Raw genomic sequence first — 19,974 nt, 5'->3', positions numbered from 1 at the left:
GCAGAAAAAGAAGTCTTTTCCAAAGAAGAACAGGCAAAAATCCACCAAATAAGAACTGAAAGACTCTTAGTTGTCCACAAAAAACATTTCCAGCTTTGATGCTTGCCAAAGGAGGCATTACTAAATACACAGGGTGGCCACCCAAATGTTTGTTTTGGGCCTTTTTCCTTTATTATTTTGAAAAAGATCTAAATAAAAAGTAATCTTGCTTAAAACTGGTGCTCAAACTTTTTCATGCCAATACAATTAATTCCATTCAGCTTTTCACACACTGTACTGTACCAAATTCAATTAAACTACTTATGCTCTCTGTTTAATTAAACACAGTTGTTTAGTGTTGGAGTACTGACTACATCCACGATATGCTCACAAAAGTATACTGTTTATCACAATAAATGTCATCACAAAATGAAAGTCATATTGCTCACCTGTAAGTATCGGTATCAACCCATATTCAATTTCAATATTGGCACTGGTATCAGAAAAGAAATGGTGGTATTGTGTCATTTCAGTTCAGACTTGTAAGTAACACTGTTGTATAACTACTAGCTTAATCTGACAGTAAGATGTGAACATCCCCACAAAAAAATACAATAAAAATAAGAAATATTCATGTTAATCAGAGTTTGAATTGAATACTGGAAAATATTTCCAAATGTTGACCATTTAAGCGATTAAGCACTGCTTAATAGAAATAAAATAAAAATAAAAAAATCAATCATTACTCATTCACAATGTTTTTTATACTTATATCTGCATATCTTCAGGGCTCTCTTGCAGTTCTGGAATTCATTCATATCTTTCCCACCACCTTCAGTACCTACATAAAAAATTAAAAATGAAATGAAATGAAAAATACCCTCAAAAGTCGTCTATGTCTTTCATTACCAGAACCAGACATAATACCATCTATACCAAAAAAATGATTGAACAGCATAGCTCTTCTGTAAGTAGCTTTGCAGTCAGCTTTCCCAGTTAAACTGCAATTAGGCCATTGAACAGGTGCTTAAATCTAATCAGTAAAGTGGTGAAATAAGATAATCGAGTCTGGATTAATGTAATCCAGGATCATTTTCATTTCCTGTCCACTGCTTAGAGAGTCCCTAAAGCGCTCTACTGCAATCTGACTCCATCATTTCCCTTTTTGAGAAACACGAATATCTTTGTCTTTAAAGGCAAGAAAGGCAAGAAAGGCAAGAAAGGCAGAAGCTCTGAAGCTATTTGGAGAACGTTACAACCAGATCTTCTAAGACATGGAACTGAGCATGGCTTAACTGGTCCAGATTTTTAGGTACAATCCTTCTTTACAGTTTAATACCAAATCACAGATTTGACATTTAGTTCAGTACCTTAAACTGAGGGTTGGTATTTACCACATCAAGTAATTCACAGCACTTATTGAACAAGTTAAAATGAGTTTAAGTGGTTCCATTCACTTAGGAACAAAGAGCTGACCTTTTTGGTGAACTTTTTATAGGAACTGTAGCTCACCGTTGTGTTTTTTCAATGCTAGGCATAGAATTTATAAACAGAGCCAAACTAAAACCAGAGGACAGCAAAGTGTAAAGTGAACTTTTCCTCTATAAACTTTTCAGAAGGTTGGAGCAGATGCCACAGAATCAGCTATCAGCAGAAACAACACAGTGTCATTTACTTTGTTACTACAACTGTTCTGCCGCCGTTCATCAATTGGCGTAGCGGAGTTGAGACTCAATTCCATACAGGACATATTCAGGTCAGCACATAACACTGTTTCCGTATCCCAACACAGAGAGAGACAGATATAAGATGCCTATTATTACTAGTCACATACCAACTTCTGCAACCTTTTAAGTTTTGGAAATTAAATAGAAATTGTAAAAAGTCCGTTCAACCTAATAAGAATATTTTGAGACAACAAAAGTTATCTTGAAATAATGAGTTAATAATCTTGTGATCTCAAGATAACAGTTGTCATCTTGAGGCGAGTTATTTTTCTTGTTGTCAAAATAACAGTTATCTTGAAATAATGAGAAATGGAAAATGCAAAGTCCAGTCAATCTAATGAGAATATCTTGTTATTTAGAGACAACAAAAGTTGTTATCTTGAGATCAGTCAATTACCTTGTAACCAAAATAGTTATCTTGAGATAATGAGCCAAGTATCCTGTGATCTCAAAATAACATTGTTATCTAGAGGTCACAAGCTAATATATGCTATCATTATATATATAATTATACGCTGATAAGTAATTAAAACACTCATGTCAACTGACTGCTCATTAAGCATTAATAGGCACCAAGTAATTAATATTACAGATAACTGATGGTTTAGTTTGTCATTGGTTTGCAACTTTATTTATTTATTAATTGTGTAGTAACCGCTGCTTATTACACTGATAATGAACTGATGTGTTTACTATGAATAAGTAGCATGAGAACTATTATATTCGTCAATTTTATTAATTAATCTTACTCTGCCCTCACTTGAAAACCCTGCTACTTCAGCTACGCAGATAGATAACTTGTCCAAACACTCTTGAGGTTTAAATGGATTTATTTGTTGTCACCATTCAGTGGGAGAGTGCACCAGGAACTCAGTAAAACTACATCACAAAAATGGCTCAAATGAACGTACACTAGCACGAATACATCCTGCACAACTCAGCTGCCTTCCTCACTATGTTCATCAGCTAGGAGGCTTAATAATATACAGTAATTCACATTTTCAATGTCAAATAAATTGCTAATATCAAACTTTAGCATGATGGTATTGCATCTACTTACAGACAATGCTTGGATAAATGATTGTATGCAGGATGGAAGGAGATGCTTATCAGAACAGTAAGCTGTGCAATGTCGTGCTTACAATGTGCTCTGCTACCATAGAAGAAACAGGAAACTGCATCACCTAGTGGCAAGTAGTACTAAGTAATTGAGCCACCTAGTGGCAAAAGGTAATAGCAACATAATAAAAACACAATAGCAATAAAAGCCAAAACACTCCCCCCGCCTGGTGTCTGTGAGGATACCACCTATGTATTAATCTATAAACACACAAAGTCCAAGTTTAAGCATCTGAAGGAAGTAACAGGACAGTCTTTGCAATGGACCAAAGGAGGGTTCTACATAAGCCTCCTCTTGCTATCTTCATTTCAACCTTGTGTACTTTCCCATCTTCCCCAGGAAATGTGTTGGTGACCCTGTCTACAGGCCATTCATTTCTATGGACCTGACCATCCTTCAGCATCACCACATCTCCCTTCTGGAGGTTTCAGCTGCTGTCTTTCCACTTCCTTCTGCATTGTAGGGTTGGAAGATACTCTCTCCTCCAGCGATGCCAGAAAGTGTTGGCTAAAGCTTGGACTTGGCGCCACTGACTTGCATATAGATCCTCATCATCAAACTCACCCTGAGGAGGAGGATGTGCCCCAATTTTCTGGGTAAGGAGTGTTACTGGTGACAGGATAAGAGGAGAATCAGGATCTGTTGACACAGGGACCAATGGCCTTCAAATCACAACTGCTGAAAATTTAGCAATGAATGTAGTGACAACCTCATAATCCTTGAAGGTTCCATCTTGAGAAACATTGAACCAAGAATATGCCTGCTGATGCCTTTCAGCCTTTCCAAGTACATGCATTGTCAGACATATATTGCTGCACTTTGTTGCTGGATACAGTTTTAATTTTCAGTTCTTTGCAGGCACCCACAAAATTCGTCCCACAGTCTGACCTTTGCTGCTTTGCAAATCCCCTGATAGAGAAGAATCATTCCAAGGCATTTATGAATGATGAAGCACTCAGTGATTCAATTACTTCAATGTATATGACTTGAGTGCTCATGCACATAAATATAACTGCCCAGCGTTTGCTCTCAGCCAGGCCACCTCCTGTGTGTCGAGCTGCAAGGTCCGAACCCATTTACTCCCATGTATGAAAATGGAGGTTCAGTCCTCAAGCGCTCCACAGGTAGGTCTGCCATTTTCTGGGTTACTGTCTTACCCTGTAGCTCAGTCATGTGACTCCATGGTGAGTTACCTAAGGAATGACCTCCCTTGAATGCTCAAAGGGCTGCAAAACCCAGTGGCTCAAATAGACTATTTATCGTTGACAAAAACCCACGTCTTGTATAGGGTTTTTCTGTTGCTGATACCTGAAATGTGAAGACATCATCAATGTCCCAGCTCACTCATAGACTTCTCTGCATAGGAAGAGAGTCAGTGTTCAAGTCCATTAGTCCCTTGGCCAAGTCCTCTAAAGGGAACTCTCATAACCTCAGAACTGTTAGAGGCAATTTTATGTAACCGCAAGTTTGAGAGTGCAAGCATGCCTTGGGCGTTCTGTAGAAGTGAAACTGCCTGGTGCTCTGTGGTAACAGATGCCAGACCGTAGTCAACATAGAAATTCCTTTCAATGAAATGCCTAGCTTCAGCTCCGAAGTTGTCCTCACCTACAAGGCCAGCTCTCCTGAGCCCATACATAGCCACTGCTGGTGATGGGCTGTTACCGAAGACATGCACGCACAACCTGTACTAAAATACCTTGTCTTCAATAGCATTATTGCGATACCAAAGGAATAGTAGGAAGTTCCGATGATCCTCACGCACCACAAAACAATGTAACATATATTGCACGTCAGCTGTTACTGCAACAGACTCCATTCTGAAGCGCAGAATAACTCCAATCAAGCTGTTATTTATGTTGGGATGAGTTAGGAGGACAGAGTTAAGTGGCACACCATCATGCTTGGCGCTAGAATCAAAAACGACCCTTAACTGATCAGGCTTTTGGGGATGATGCATCCTAAATGTTGGCAAATGCCAGCATTCCGTTTCTGGCATCAGAGGTGGAGCTACTTCCGGTGTCCATTTTCAAAGATTTTGTTCATAAAATCAATGAAATGCTGCTTCATTACTGGACGTTACCTGAGCATGTGGGAAAGCGATGTTAGATGCTTAGCCTCCTGCTTACAGTTATTTGGAAGTGTTTGCCAGGGGCTACGAAAGGGAAGTGGTGACACCCAACTATTACTGCTATCCTGACAGACCTCTTTGACCACTAGCTTCAAGAAGGCAAGATCTTCCATGGAAGTAGCTGGTTTATCATCCACTTTGGTGTTGCAGAAAACAGACTCACTCACTGAGATTCCAGCATCGGCTGGGATGCACTGAGAACTTGTAGCTGAGGGACACAGACTGTGAAGCCAGTCTGGATCACTGTACTTATCTTTAATCTGAACACTGTTAGTGCACAGGATCATGAAGCTGCGGTGACCATTTTCAAGCACATTGATTATGAAGAAGGTTATTGATGAAGGCTTATGTGCACCGTGAAGAAAGACTTCAACTACCACCCAACCAAGAGCTAGGTGTTGAGCAAAAGGTGCATGAAGTGGGCCATTGTGTTGTTCTAGCACCTTGTTTGCCTGGATGATATCTCTTCCCAGAAGAATGAGTATCTGGGCTTCAGGATCTAATGAGGGTACTCTTGTGGCTAGACTCTTCAAATGGCTATGATGCCTTACTACGTCAGAGGTACGAATTTCCGACCTATTGTTAGGAAGCTCATTGCACTCGATGAGTGTGGGAAGAGCTAAACATACATGTTTGTCAACTGATTCTACTATAAATCCGTTTGCTCTCTGACATCTTGCTTCTGTGACACCTGCACATGTTTTAAGAGTGTAGGGTGAAGCATTGTCAGGTATGCTGAACATGTTGAAAAAGGCTGATTTAGCTAGAGACTTGTTATTTTGGTCATCCAAAATAACATATGTCCTCACTCTCTTCTCAGGGCGACCCACCGAATAAACATCAGCAAGGCATATTTTGGCACAGGACCTCTCTGGGAAGCCATCTCCACATACCTAAGAACAGGTGGTGCTTGAGACAGGAATTGTGGAAGAGTGACTTTCCTCCCCACCATGCTGTGTAGAGGCATCAATGTTGTCTTTCATCAACCATGGAGCTGGCCCATTGTGTAGTGCTGCTATATGGTTGTTGCAGTTGCACTCTGAGCGGTGTATTATTGCCTTGCAGTCCCTTGCTTGAGCAACAGCGAAAACATAGATTCTCCTTCAAGAAAGTTTTCCTTTCCTCAAGAGACTTCTCACGAAAGCCTCTATACTTACCCAATGGGTGTGGCTTCTTGTGAAAGGGACAGTTTCTGTTGGGGTCTTCAAACCTTTTTGTCGCACCCCTCTCATCATTCTTGATGGCACTGTCCAACTCTGTCTTATGCACCATTATAGGATTGCTACTATTGCTTGTTTCTCTTTGGAACCTCCCTGTCTTGAATAGTGCTGTGTTGCTGCTAAGCTTGCTTCACTTTAACTTCTATTTCCTTTTGAGCATATGTAGCCCTTGCAGCTTCTGCTTTTGCTCGAGCCTCTATATAGCAGCTAGGCGTGCCATTGACCTATGAGAACTTTTAGATGATTTCCTTGAGGAATGTGAGCAAGTGGACCTCACCTCAAAGTCCTTTCCCTCCTCAGCAGACATCTTGCACATGTTCTGGAATATCTCATTCATCAAAGGTTGCTATCACAGATGAATGTCTTTTTACTATTCTGCCCTCACTTGAAAACCCTGCTTCTTCAGCTAGGCAGATAGATAACTTGTCCAAACACTCTTGAGGTTTAAATAGATTTATTTGTTGTCACCATTCAGTGGAAGAGTGCGCAAGGAAACTAGAAACGTAGAAACTACGTCACAAAAATGGTTCAAAGGAACGTACACTAGCGCAAATACAAAATACTGCATGATGCACAACTCAGTTGCCTTGCTCACTATGTTCATCAGCTAGGAGGCCTAATAATATACAATCATTCACATTTTCCACATCAAATAAATTGCTAATATCAAACTTTAGCATGATGGTATTGCATCTACTTACAGACAATGCTTGGATAAAAGATTGTATGCAGGATGGAAGGAGATGCTTATCAGAACAGTAAGCTGTGCAATGTCATGCTCACAATGTGCTCTGCTACCATAGAAGAAACAGGAAATTGCATCACCTAGTGGCAAGTAGTACTAAGTAATTGTGCCACCTAGTGGTAAAAGGTAATAGCGACACAATAAAAACAGAATAGCAATAAAAGCCAGAACAAATTTACTGATTTACTGTTATTAACTGATTACTAATTTGTGTCCCTCTCAGTAAATTGACTTATTTTAATAGTAATTACTTTATGAACTCGTGACTAAGACTTGTCTAGTTACTGATATCTTGATTTCTACTTGTTTTTGTGTCTCCTTAATAAAAGAGAAAAAACTCCAAACATAATCAATGTTTATTCTAAATTATTCTACACAATAAATCAAACAATTTAATTTTTATGAAACTAAATCAAGTCGTAGTTCATACTTGCACATGTTGTCTACTCTACAAACAAAAGCATCTGATAAGGACGAGTTTTGCAAATGCCGATTTGTGTACTTCATAGTTCTGTTTGGCTCCCATAAAAAAACTGAAGTGAACAGATTTCTTTAGATAAAGTTTTCTTTTGGAGGAAGAGTTTGCAGTTGAAGTAATACACTGTAATACATCACTATATGTCATATGTCAATAATTATCATATCACATGTCATTAAAATATCACAATAGAATCATGTCCTGGTTCAACTGTCATTCTAATATCATATTGTGGGGCCTAAAGTGATTCCCACCCTAATTTGCAATATAGTGAGTAGGTGTTGTTGTTAGACTTACAGGTCTAAATAACGACACTCAAAGCCTTTGAATCTTCAACTTTCCAACATAAAAAGCCAACTATGAAGAATGTCTGTCATGGATAAAACTTAGTGGAAGATCATAAATTAATAACATACTCTAAAATGACATGTTTCATATTTGGTATAACAGTCTTTTGCCCACTTTCCGTACAAACAATGCATTTGTGGGCGGGGCATGAATAGGTCAATTAACTGTGAATTGATTTATCAGGTCTGAGCACTCTTTTTACCGAGAAGCCCAGGTTTTCCGCCATGTTGGAACATTGAGCAGTTGTTGCACGTTCTGCTCGCCCACCCTCACAGCCCCCAGAGGATTCATTCGACCGCCAGGACTTTGTACTGAACTCCGACGGCCATAGATCACCTGCTTACACTCCGATCTCTCAGGGGTCTTACGACAAGGGGGGAGCCACTCATCTCCACTGATACAGCCCATACAGATCCATCATTTTAGAGAGAGAGAGAGAGAAAGAGAGAGAAAGAAGACAGGGAGAGAAAAAGAGCCTGTTTGTAGCAGTTGGGTGGGTGGCAGGATGTGTTTATGTGTGTGCGTGAGTGTGGCACGGTATCCTCTTTGCATGCGGGATGGCAGGCAATGCATCAAAAGATGACAGCTCCCCCATTCTTCTTTAAACAAGAGTGCTGGGCTGGGACTCGTGGCTGGGCCTTAACTTTAATCATTCATCTAAATAAGCGCTGCACTCCTCTGACTGGGCCTGTGCGAGCCCAGCAAAGCTCCGCAGCAGCGGGAATAAGAAGTGACGGCGCTCGGGCGCTATTCTCATTTGGAAACTTGTAAACATATATTTGAGTCAGATTGCAGACGCGTGACCAAAGACCCCTTCACAGATTTATGTATTGAGGGAGTTTAAAATGCGGAGTGTTCAAGTTGCTGAGTGGGGAGCTGGCAGTAGTGCAAGAGAGACAGAGAGAGAGACAGAAAGAGAGAGAGAGAGAGAGACAGAGCGAAAGAGACAGAGAGAGAGAGGGAGAGAGAGAGAGAGAGACAGAGAGAAAGAGACAGAGAGAGACAGGAGTCCTCTTTTAAGATGAGTGACATTAAGTGACAGTGATTGATGCCCTCTCCACTCTCTCAGTGAGAGAAATCAACAGAAAAATATCAGCAATAAATAAAGAATAAAGCAGAGAGAGAGAGTGAGTGAGAGAGAGAGAGAGAGAGAGAGAGAGAGAGAGAGAGAGAGAATGAAACAAGGAGAGAGGGAGGAAGTGAGAGAGGTAGAAGAGAGAATAAAATAAGGGGAGAGAGAGAGAGAGAGAGAGAGAGAGAGAGAGAGAGAGAGAGAGAGAGAGAGAGAGAGAGAGAATGAAACAAGGAGAGAGGGAGGAAGTGAGAGAGAGAGGTAGAAGAGAGAGAATAAAATAAGGAGAGAGAGAGAGAGAGAGAGAGAATGAGAGAGAGAGGATATGGCAGACAGACAGAGAGCAGTATGACAGAGAGAGGGATAAAGGCCCAGCAGAGAGAAGGAGAGATGGATAAACGGCTAGAAGGATGTCAGAAAGTGGGAGGATGGGGGAGTTACGGAGAAATCTGGAAGGATAGAGAGGTGACAGAGAGAAAGAGTGCTGAAGGGAAGGCGTGAGGAGTGGCAGGGACGGCAGGGTGGGCGGTGTGTGTGAGCGAGAGTGACTCAGTGAGGCGCTAAAATAAAGGTAGCTCATCTGCAGGAGAGCTCTATGACTGATGGACTGGCACTGGGTGCTACGCTAACGTAGCCAAGCAGCTCCATGCTAGTTCGTCTCCCTCTCCATACATCCTCCACTAGTGCACCCTCCCTCTCTCCTGTTTTAACTCCTTCTTTCTTTCTCCCACTTTTTCTACTATCTCTCATTATTTACTGCAGGCTGTCAGCATGTCCTCATCAGGCTTTTCTTTCACAATCAAAGGCAAGTTATCCACTACTGAGTGTCCAAGTACACAATATGGCTGCACAGAGCACATAAAATTCTGGGCGTTTCCATTATTTTTCATGTACATTTCTGCCAATGCCAACACAGAAATTTATAAAATGTAGAAATCAAGATTTTCTTGGATTAACATTAGATATTAGACAAATGTAACCTAGATTGCAACCTGGATTTCTATTGTGTTGCAAATGTTGTAAATGAAATAAAATGTAGATTTTAGCATAATTTCCCAGCACTGCCTAAATATTTTGCTTTTCCAGAGCACAATACATCAACAAGTATGAGCTTAAAACATCTATTTGATGCTGATCATTTTTAAGTACTTCTCTGCTAATAGTAATATTGCTCTGAAGTGTCCCTCTGCACCCATATCAACCTGAGTTTTTACCCCTCTAGTTGTCCCTGGTCATGTTAAAATTTGTTTAAAAGTAATGACAAGCCTCTAAGGGGGCGGCACGGTGGCACGGTGGGTAGCGCTGTCGCCTCACAGCGAGGAGGGCCTGGGTTCGATTCCCCTGCCGGGCTGCATTTGCATGTTCTCCCCGTGTCTGCGTGGGTTTCCTCCCACAGTCCAAAGACATGCAGTCAGGCCAATTGGACATGCTAAATTGCCCCTAGGTGTGAGTGACTGTCTGTGTCTGTCTGTCTGTCTGTCTGTCTGTCTGCCCTGCGATGGACTGGCAACCTGTCCAGGGTGTATCCTGCCTTTCGCCCAAAGACTGCTGGGATAGGCTCCAGCATCCCCCCGTGACCCTGACGGAGAAGCAGCTTAGAAAATGGATGGATGGATGGACAAGCCTCTAAAATGTCTTCTGAGTTTTAAATATGTCACTGTGCACTATGAGAAAAATAATATTACCAGTATTACAAAGTTTCAGTTTACCCTCCCAACATCCCCACCCATCACTGAAAAACTGCTAAGCTAGCTTAGAGACCCTCCCTGATTTCACGATTCACCTGGAAATACATCACGAGCTAAAATTTCAGATTTACATTGACTTTAAAGTTATCATAACCAATCCAATTCAGGTGAGATACGCAAGGCTGCCAATTACAAAAATGTATGCTAAAAATATGTCTTTTAAAATACAGTAAGGGTCTGGCTTGATACACTCTACACGGATTTGGACTACTTTTATAAATGACTTTTTAAAATGGTTTTATGGTGTCTTGATCTCTTCATTCTCCAACTAGCCCCCAAAAAGATCATAATCTTAACACTTAGTGTATAACTGCACATTTAAATCTCACATGCAGCCAGTCAAAAGTCTGACAGTACAGATCTGTGGCTGTTGTTGCTGCTTTCATTTTCCACTCTAAAAGTTCACACTTCGGACATTTAAACAGCTTTTTAACTTCTGAAAACATGCCTCAGTGCCATAATTAGCAGGTAATTTCTGTTAAGGGATGTCATCTCAACAACAACTACATACTACTACTACAACTAGATATAGTTGGGCTCACCTCCACCCACAGTGTCGGCTCTGGAACCAAACTCCTGGATAGGGGTTGGTCTCTCTCCTACTCAGGGGTTGCACAGGGTGAGAGGCGCCGGGCGGGTGTGGGGATACTCACAAGTCCCCGGCTGGTGACCAGGCAGTTGGAGTTTGTCCCGGTGGACGAGAGGGTCGCCTCAATGCGAATTAAAATTGCAGAGAGGAAAACTTTGACTGTTGTCTGTGCCTATGCACCAAACAACAGGTCAGAGTATTCGGCCTTCGTGGAGCAAGTGGGCGGGGTTCTGGAAAGGGTCCCGCCTACAGACTCCATAGTCCTACTGGGAGACTTCAATGCTCACGTTGGCAATGACTGGGAGACCTGGAGAGGCGTGATTGGGAAGAACGGCCTGCCCGATCTAAACTCGAATGGGGAGTTGTTATTGGACTTCTGTGCCAGGCATGGATTGTCCATAACGAACACCAAGTTCGAACACAAGGATGTTCATAAGTGTACATGGTACCAGAGCTCCTTGGGTCAAAGGTCAATGATCGACTTTGTTGTCATTTCATCTGACTTGGGACCATATGTTCTGGACACTAGGGTGAAGAGAGGTGCTGAGCTGTCAACTGATCACCATCTGGTGGTGAGTTGGATCAAATGGCAGGGAAGACTGATGGTCAGACCCGGTAGGCCCAAGCGAATAGTGAGGGTGTGCTGGGAACGGCTTTCAGAGGCCCCTGTTCGGAATGATTTCAACTCCCACCTCCGGGAGAGCTTTTCTCACGTCCTGGAGGAGGTAGGGGACATGGAATCTGAATGGACCCTGTTCAAAACCTCCATTGTGGAAGCTGCCAGGCATAGCTGTGGCCAAAAGCTTGTGGGTGCCTGTCGCCGCGGTAACCCAAGAACCTCCTGGTGGACACCAGTGGTGAGGGAGGCCGTCAAGCTGAAGAAAGAGGCCTTTAGGGACTGGTTGGCCCGAAGGACTCCTGATTCAGCAGATAGGTACCGACAGGCAAAAAAGGTGGCAGCTGCAACTGTGGCAGAAGCAAAATCCAGGGCATGGGAGGAGTTTGGTGAGGCCTTGGAAAAAGACTTTCGTTCGGCCTCAAAGAGGTTCTGGACAACTGTCCGGCGACTCAGGAGGGGTCGGGGTGGCTGCGCCCAAGCTGTATTCGGCAAGGGTGGAGAAACTCTGACTTCAAATGAGGATATTGTCGGTCGGTGGAAGGATCACTTTGAGGAACTTCTTAATCCGGGAGACGTGCCTCCCTCACGGGAGTCAGGGCCAGAGGCTTCTGGGGTGTCAAGTTCCATTTCCTTGGTGGAGATCACTGAGGTAGTTGGTAAGCTCCTCAGTGGTAAGGCACCGGGGGTGGATGAGATTCGTCCAGAAATGCTTAAGGCTCTGGATATTGTGGGGCTGTCATGGCTAACACGCCTTTGCAATATTGCATGGACCTCGGGAACAGTACCCTTGGACTGGCAGACTGGGGTGGTGGTCCCTATTTTTAAAAAGGGGGACCGGAGGGTGTGTGCCAATTATCGGGGTATCACACTGCTCAGCCTCCCTGGGAAAGTCTATGCAAAGGTGCTGGAAAGGAGACTCCGACCGATAGTTGAACCTCAGATTGAGGAGGAACAATGTGGATTCCGTCCCGGCCGTGGAACAATGGATCAGCTTTTCACCCTCTCACTGATTGTTGAGGGGGCATGGGAGTTTGCCAACCCAGTCTACATGTGTTTTGTGGACTTGGAGAAGGCTTATGACCGTGTTCCTCGAGATATCTTGTGGGAGGTCCTCTGGGAGTATGGGGTGTCGGGGCTACTACTCCGGGCTATCCAATCTCTGTACTCCCGGAGTGAGAGCTGTGTCCGTATACTCGGCATTAAGTCAGACTCTTTTAGGGTTAGCGTTGGACTTCGCCAGGGTTGTGCTCTGTCTCCACTCTTGTTCGTGATATTCATGGACAGAGTGTCCGGGCGTAGCCGGGGTCAGGAGGGCATTATGTGTGGAGGCCGGAGGGTGGCGTCTCTGCTATTTGCAGATGATGTTGTTCTTTTGGCGGAATCACATGGATGCCTCCAACGCTCGCTGGAGCGGTTTGCAGCTGAGTGTGAAGCGGTTCGTATGCGGATCAGCACCTCCAAGTCTGAGTCCATGGTCTTGGCCCGGAAAAGGATGGCATGCCCACTCCAGGTAAGGGGAAAGAACCTGCCCCAGGTGGAGGAGTTTAAGTATCTTGGGGTCTTGTTCACGAGTGACAGGAAGAGGGATCGTGAGATCGGCCGTAGGCTGGGACAGGTGGCAGCAGTAATGCGGTCACTGTATCATACTGTGTTGGTGAAGAGGGAGTTGAGCCAAAAGGCGAAGCTCTTTGTTTACCGGTCGATCTACATCCCAACCCTCACCTATGGTCATGAGCTGTGGGTAATGACCGAAAGAACGAGATCGCGAATACAAGCGGCGGAAATGAGCTTTCTTCGTCGGGTGGCGGGCTACACTCTCTGCGATAGAGTGAGAAGCTCGGTCATCCGGAAGGAGCTTAGAGTAGAGCCGCTACTCCTCCGCATTGAGAGGAGCCAGTTGAGGTGGTTCGGGCATCTGATCCGGATGCCCCCTGGACGCCTCCCGGTGGGGGTGTTCCAGGCACGGCCTACCGGGACAAGACCCCGGGGCCGCCCTAGGACCCGCTGGAGGGATTATGTCTCCAAATTGGCCTGGGAGCAGCTTGGGGTCCCCGGGAATGAGCTGGAGGAAGTTGCGGGGGACAGGGTCATCTGGGATTCTCTGCTCTCCCTGCTACCGCGACCCTGTTTGGACTAAGCGGGCAACGACGTTGAAGATGATGATGATGATGATGATCTCAACAACAGTGGAATAAGTAGAGCACAAAGGGCTAAACAGCCTTATTAGAGGATCAATTTATAGGGCTTAAATATATATATACGTATCAGCTACTGATGTGTCAGCTCGAGAGAGAATGGGGTGGTTGAAATGTTATAATTGTCTCATTAGACTGAAATGGCAACCCTATAAGGCAGGTGTGTGTATCCGTATGTGTGTGTGTGGTTGTAGAGTGGAAAAGAAGGGATGCCCCTTCTCCAGTCCAAATTTGTTTGTGATGAAAATGCTGAGTCACTAAACTACCTGCAGTCAGAATGAGGGCTGGTGTTGGTAAATGCACTCTGACTGTGTGTATTTAATTTCAATAAGGCTAAACACAGAGGCCAAGAGCTACAAGCTCCTCCTACAGCTTATACAGGTACAAAACTCAGGAGAAACCCAGTTTCTTTCTGGCCCACAAATCAATACACATTTGAAAACCATTAATCAAATACGCTGCGCTTTACCATAACACTTAAAGACTGCTCATGTTGGAGATGGCTTTCATTTTCTAGAACTTTTCATACTCCTTGCTTCTAGCAGCAGCCCAAGTTGCTGAATAGTAGATGTGAAACGCCTTCAAGGACGAAGTCTGCGGACCCCTCGCTGAGCGCGGAACGCACACACACCATCTGCTACCGGCGGCCATACTGCTGACCGCCACTCTATTCCACGGCACAGATAAAGTACAGACCACACCCACATAATCGCACATATAAGCACACATATGTGCATATCATGTCTGTCATAAGAAAAACTAGTATGCACAAAGTGCTAATGTCATTTTGTTCAAACCAGAGATGTCTCCAAATCATTAGGTAGTGCAGGTTTAATGGAACAAGGTTTCATTTTAAATGTTTTTTTTAACCTTACTGTTCACCCCAGTTTAGATGTGGCACATTCTCACCCACTAGCTAGGTCTCCACCTCTTTCCCCATAAAACAGTGCTACCAAGTTGTGAGAGTGAAGGCTAGTGTGGGCTTCCTCTAAGTCATCTTTTTGAACCTCTGCTAACACAACGTCATGGGATAGCTGCCTGTGCCCACGCTGACTAGCACTGCATTTACTGATGAGAGAGCAGAGAGAGCAAAGCTAATTATGCTCTCTTGGACTCCCGGCCATAAATGGCTATGGCATTGCTGGGGATCAAACCTGCAATCTCACGATGCAGCTGATGCTCATTTTAGACTGTTTCTATTTGTCATCATGAAATGCTGACATAATGTAAATAGCAGCTGCTGATATCATATAGTGTGAAAAAACATAGAACAAAATAATAATGTGAATGCAGAACACACACATATAAACAGAAAAAAGAGATTCATACACACACACACACACACACACACACACACACACACACACACACACACACATAGCTATACATAACCTCACTAAATTTATATTAGCCTTTCAATGTCTACTTAAAAACTTATTTCTGCCATTTAATCTACTCTAAGATCTAATAAAACTGTATGACAAACTAACCATTTTGATCAATCAAATGCATGAATAACAATTACACCTATGAATTCACACTTCAGTGGCATTTTATTGTATCTCTGATTAAACAAATAAAACATAAGCCTTTAGCAATCTGAATGTGTGTGCTCAAAAAAGTGCATCACAGTACATCCAATAATAAAGGTAGCAAGAAGCTTTTTACACAATGATAGAAAACACAATAGCACAGGAAGTTAAAGTCAGATGCTGCTCCATTATAATACCAAATATTAATCAACGTGGGGAAGGAGCTACATTCTTAATAGTGCCAAAAATGGAAGAGGAAATTTTGGTTCACTAAAGAACCTTTCAATGGATGGTTCTTTAGAGAATCATTTTTGCAAATGAGTTGTGTGAGTATGAAGAAAAGAATCTCCTAATAATGTAAGGGTCCTTTTTTAGATGAGAAGCACCTCACAGACTTTGCTTGTAACTCACTCGCTCACTCTTGTTTAGCAGGAAGAAAATTATCCACAAGTTAGGAGCTATTAGCATGAAAAAAAGCTTTTGGAGCCATTCTTTGCAGCAATTTAACTGCTTGTCCTTGTTCAAATACGGTTCTTTAATGAACCAAAGTGGGGTTTCACTGTGGCACTGTTGCCACCTTTATTTAAAAATGAACTGTGGAGTCAGAGTCTGACGAGTTAAAGGGGACAAAGCCAAAATGTATGAATGTATTTTTGCAAAGACGGTAGGCTTGATAGAGTTAAAGGCGTCAATCATACAGTGAGAGAAGGCACAGAGGATGGATGTAGCCATTGTCTTCCGTCTGTCTCACTTTTTTGTGAGGTGCTCTGAAGGTGCTACCTACCTGGAGGCCCATCAGTGGAAAGAAATCTCAGACACATGGTCGATTGTGTGTGCCAGATGGAGCAGTTGCTCTGGCTCAGCTCAGGTCATACTACCTGCAGGAGGCTGCCTAGAGGCTATGACAGCTGGCAGCTCGGTAAATACACTCACACCCCACAAACTCAAACTCTAACCTTCCCACATACAGTATATACACAAGAAGACATAGCGTCCCCTCTGCATGAAGGCAGGACCGAGATTATTTAATGCTCAGACAGGCAGACATGTGACCAGGAGCATCCATGACTCTATTACTAAGCACAGTCTCTCCAGACCCCGGGGCCGCTGCAAGTTACACGGAATAACTTTATAATATATTCGCTCCTACAGCACAGCAAGATTCAATGATTACGAAGTCAAAAAGTCACATATGTAGCTACATTTCAATTTTTATCAAAACAACATGTCCAGAAGAAATAAGTATAGAGATATGAAGCTGGCATTGAGCTAAATGAATGTTTACTGGCCTTGGGCACTTGCTGAGACACATACACACTCTCTCTCTCTCTCTCTCTCTCTCTGTTGTTCTCTTTCTCTGACTCTCAAATGAAAGATGATGGTTTTCTGAGTTGACCTCCCTGTGTACAAATACAGCAAATTAAGGATGAGTAATGAGTCTCTCTCTCTCTTTTCTCTCCTCTCTTCTCTCCTCTTATCTCTCCTCTCTTCTAAGTAGGAGAGCAAAATCAGAATCAGACAGCATTCGCTCTCAAAGTGTGAGTTTAATGCAAAAAGCAAAAACATGAGCAAAGAGCAAGCTGTCACTGTGGTATTTTTTCCTTATATGTCATTTCAACACAGCAGTTGTCCTTTACATTGATGGGAAAATTTCACAATTAGTGCACTTTTTGAATGCAGTTTTAAGTCTGAACCTGACCTTTGTGCAAAAAAATCCTGTCCAATCCTGACCCGAACTGGCCAAGCACAGTGCAGAATAAAACCTGACAGGATAGCAAATTCAAAAAAAGTCAAATTACCATCTAACATCAGTTAAAGCCATCATAAGATTGTAGATAGACAGATACAGAGATTAAGCTTTACTTCTGAACCCAATCAAGATATTTAAGTCTGGATAAACTTCCTATGATGTGCTGTTCTCATGTGTCTCACCCTGGACATATACAAGCACACACACAATCACACCTAAGAGCAATTTAGCATGTCGATATATTGCTGCTGTCGGGACAAAATCTTGCATCTCCATTTTTTGTCGTTTTTCAGTTTTGGACATAATTTAAACATACCTGGTCCCCTTTACATTGTGTGTAAATTTCATGATGAATAGACCAAAAGAAATGGCCCACAATTACATAGAAAAAATTCTGGTTCTATTGACTTACATTAAAAGTAAAGTAGGTTAAAGTAGGAGATTCGAGGATTTGTTCCGACAACAGCAATATTGAACATGTAACATAAAAAATATTTAGATAAACAAAATGAACATGCTTAACTGCACCCCTCTGAATTATTTTTATCTCCTCCTCATCACTTTTTTCACAAGCACGGGCCTCGTGGACCTCAGCGAAAATAAAGAGGAAAGATAAAGTAAGCAGAAAAACTAAATGGGAGAAATTCAGGGACAAATCTGAAACATATTTGGGAAATTATATACGAACACAACTGAATTGGACACATATTCAGTCAAACATTCTTAGCCCTAGATAAGATCACCTTTACTGATGGTAAAAGCATGGCAGCACTGGATTGTGTTTTCAGCCTTCCTCAGAAGTCTAGGCAGCAGGTCTTTTAGCCTAGTTGCTATTCTGTAATAATCATCACTTTAATTATTTCTTCCTCTCTTCCTCTCTCCTCTGCCTGCTCTGTTCCTGTTCTCTCTTTCCTGTCCTCTCCTCCCCAAACTGCTCTCGTGAAAGCGGAAGAAGGAGAATAAGTGTAAAAGTGAAGGCACGATGGCAGCGGCTCCATTTAGATTGCTGCCACTGCTCTGCACTGTTAGAACACCAGCACTAATAAGGAAGGAGAACTAACATTGGATAAAAACTGAACATACACCATGTAATTTCAAGCACATTGTCCCTTATTTCAAGAAATTTTGGTCATCCAGTCACTTTTAACAGTGTCTATAGAATAATAAAGGGCAGCCCTGGGCAGAGCTCAGAAATGGAATTTAAAAAGCAGAATCACTAAAAGTACCATTGATACCAATATGTCATCTCTAATTCATTTCCAGTGATCGTTTTGTGACTTGAACTGGTTTGGAAATCTGGTCTTAGGTCTTAATATTCAAGATAAGAGCTGGACGCCTTCCCTCTGAATGTTCACACCTGCAGCTCTGAATGTAAGAAGCAACAGATATTGACATAAAGAACATCAGAACCTAAAAAATGTTCACAGACAATAAAACATGAATTATTTACAGTCTTTAAACTTTCATAACCCTTGAACAGTTTAGAGTTTAAAGACTGTATAGTATGTCTTATTGTTTGTGAACACTGGGATTAAAAAATATATCAGCATGGTATGACACATTTTTAAGGAGACCTAAGAGGAGGCATTTTTTAGACATTACTGGGTCTACAGTGGGAATAAACAAACACAGTAATCCTAAATGCCTGGCTGTGGCTTTTACTTTGACTTAAGAACTGTACACAACTCAAAAATACCACAAATGGAAAGTGAAGCAGGGCTAACACTCTGTTAAGGACTGAGATTATATGGTCCGATATACTGCTTACAATAACACCTGATTTAAAAAATTCATACTTACACCATATTTGAGCTGGATAAGTTTTTTTCAGGAGACATGCAGGGGAGCTGGAGCAAAACCTAACTCGAGATAAAAATGTAGCACAGAATTTTATGTTGTTAAACAGTTTCACACAGACACACTTTTGTTCACTTTTTTGTATTTTCATAACATCATTGTCTGTGAATTTTCACAGCAATCAGACACACATCTTTTCAATATCTGCACTCCACTGTTGGCTGAATTTCACAAACAGTAGGTTGAAAGTTTGTATTTTATTTATTGCGGAGATGTGTAGGTTGCTTGTATAAAAAAAATAAATAAATAAAAATAGAGCTGTGACGTCAGCAGAAAGAAAGACATAGTGGTGGTCATCATTCTGCTGTGAGAAGTGCTCATTACTGAACACACAGCAGGAAAAGGATATACGCAATGCCAAAACAATGAGGAAGGTCACACTTGTGAAAGCAGTGAGTAGTAAATTCTGCTTAAGCTATACTAAACTAGAAACAGTGCATAAATATGATATTTGGGACAGGAGCATGTTTACCTCTGCTGCGCTACATCAATTTTCCGTTTAATATTTTGGGACTAAATAAACCAACTAATCCAGTTCTGATAGCATAGTTTTTGCTATTCAAGTCTTCAGCTGTATGGGGTCTTCGTTGTCATATTTTGAGCTTTACAATGCACCACGTTTTCAATGGGTAACAAATCTGGACTGCAGTCAGGTCAGTCTAGCACCCACACTCTATGATTACAAAGCCTGATTGCTGTAACACATGCAAAATGTGGCTTGCCGTCACCATGTTGAAATAAGCATGGACGTCCCTGAAAAAGATGCCACCAAACTGTGTATATATCTTTAAGGGTTAATTGTGGCTTCACAGAGATGCAAGTTACAAATGCCATAAGCAGTAAAAAATTCCCTTGTACCATGACAGA

At 42.3% G+C, this 19,974-nt stretch overlaps 1 protein-coding gene across 2 annotated transcripts in view; it reads right to left on the bottom strand.

Moving 5' to 3' along the window:
* LOC108431810 (neurexophilin-4) overlaps nucleotides 1-19,974 on the bottom strand; it is an 83,990-nt gene that overhangs the window by 32,175 nt on the left and 31,841 nt on the right. The window contains exon 1 of one of the 2 annotated variants that reach the window (XM_017705182.2): nucleotides 6,876-6,961. The exons of the other annotated variant lie outside the window; for it this stretch is intronic. The gene's annotated coding sequence lies outside the window, so the exon portion shown is untranslated. Of the gene's footprint in view, nucleotides 1-6,875; nucleotides 6,962-19,974 lie in introns of those variants that run through there. 2 annotated transcript variants of the gene reach the window in all.

This window comes from Pygocentrus nattereri, chromosome 26 (assembly GCF_015220715.1).
Source record: "Pygocentrus nattereri isolate fPygNat1 chromosome 26, fPygNat1.pri, whole genome shotgun sequence".
In the NCBI taxonomy this organism is placed as follows: Eukaryota; Metazoa; Chordata; class Actinopteri; order Characiformes; family Serrasalmidae; genus Pygocentrus; species Pygocentrus nattereri.
The sequence above is the reverse complement of the archived record's forward strand: the minus strand, read 5'-3'. Positions and strand labels throughout refer to the sequence as shown.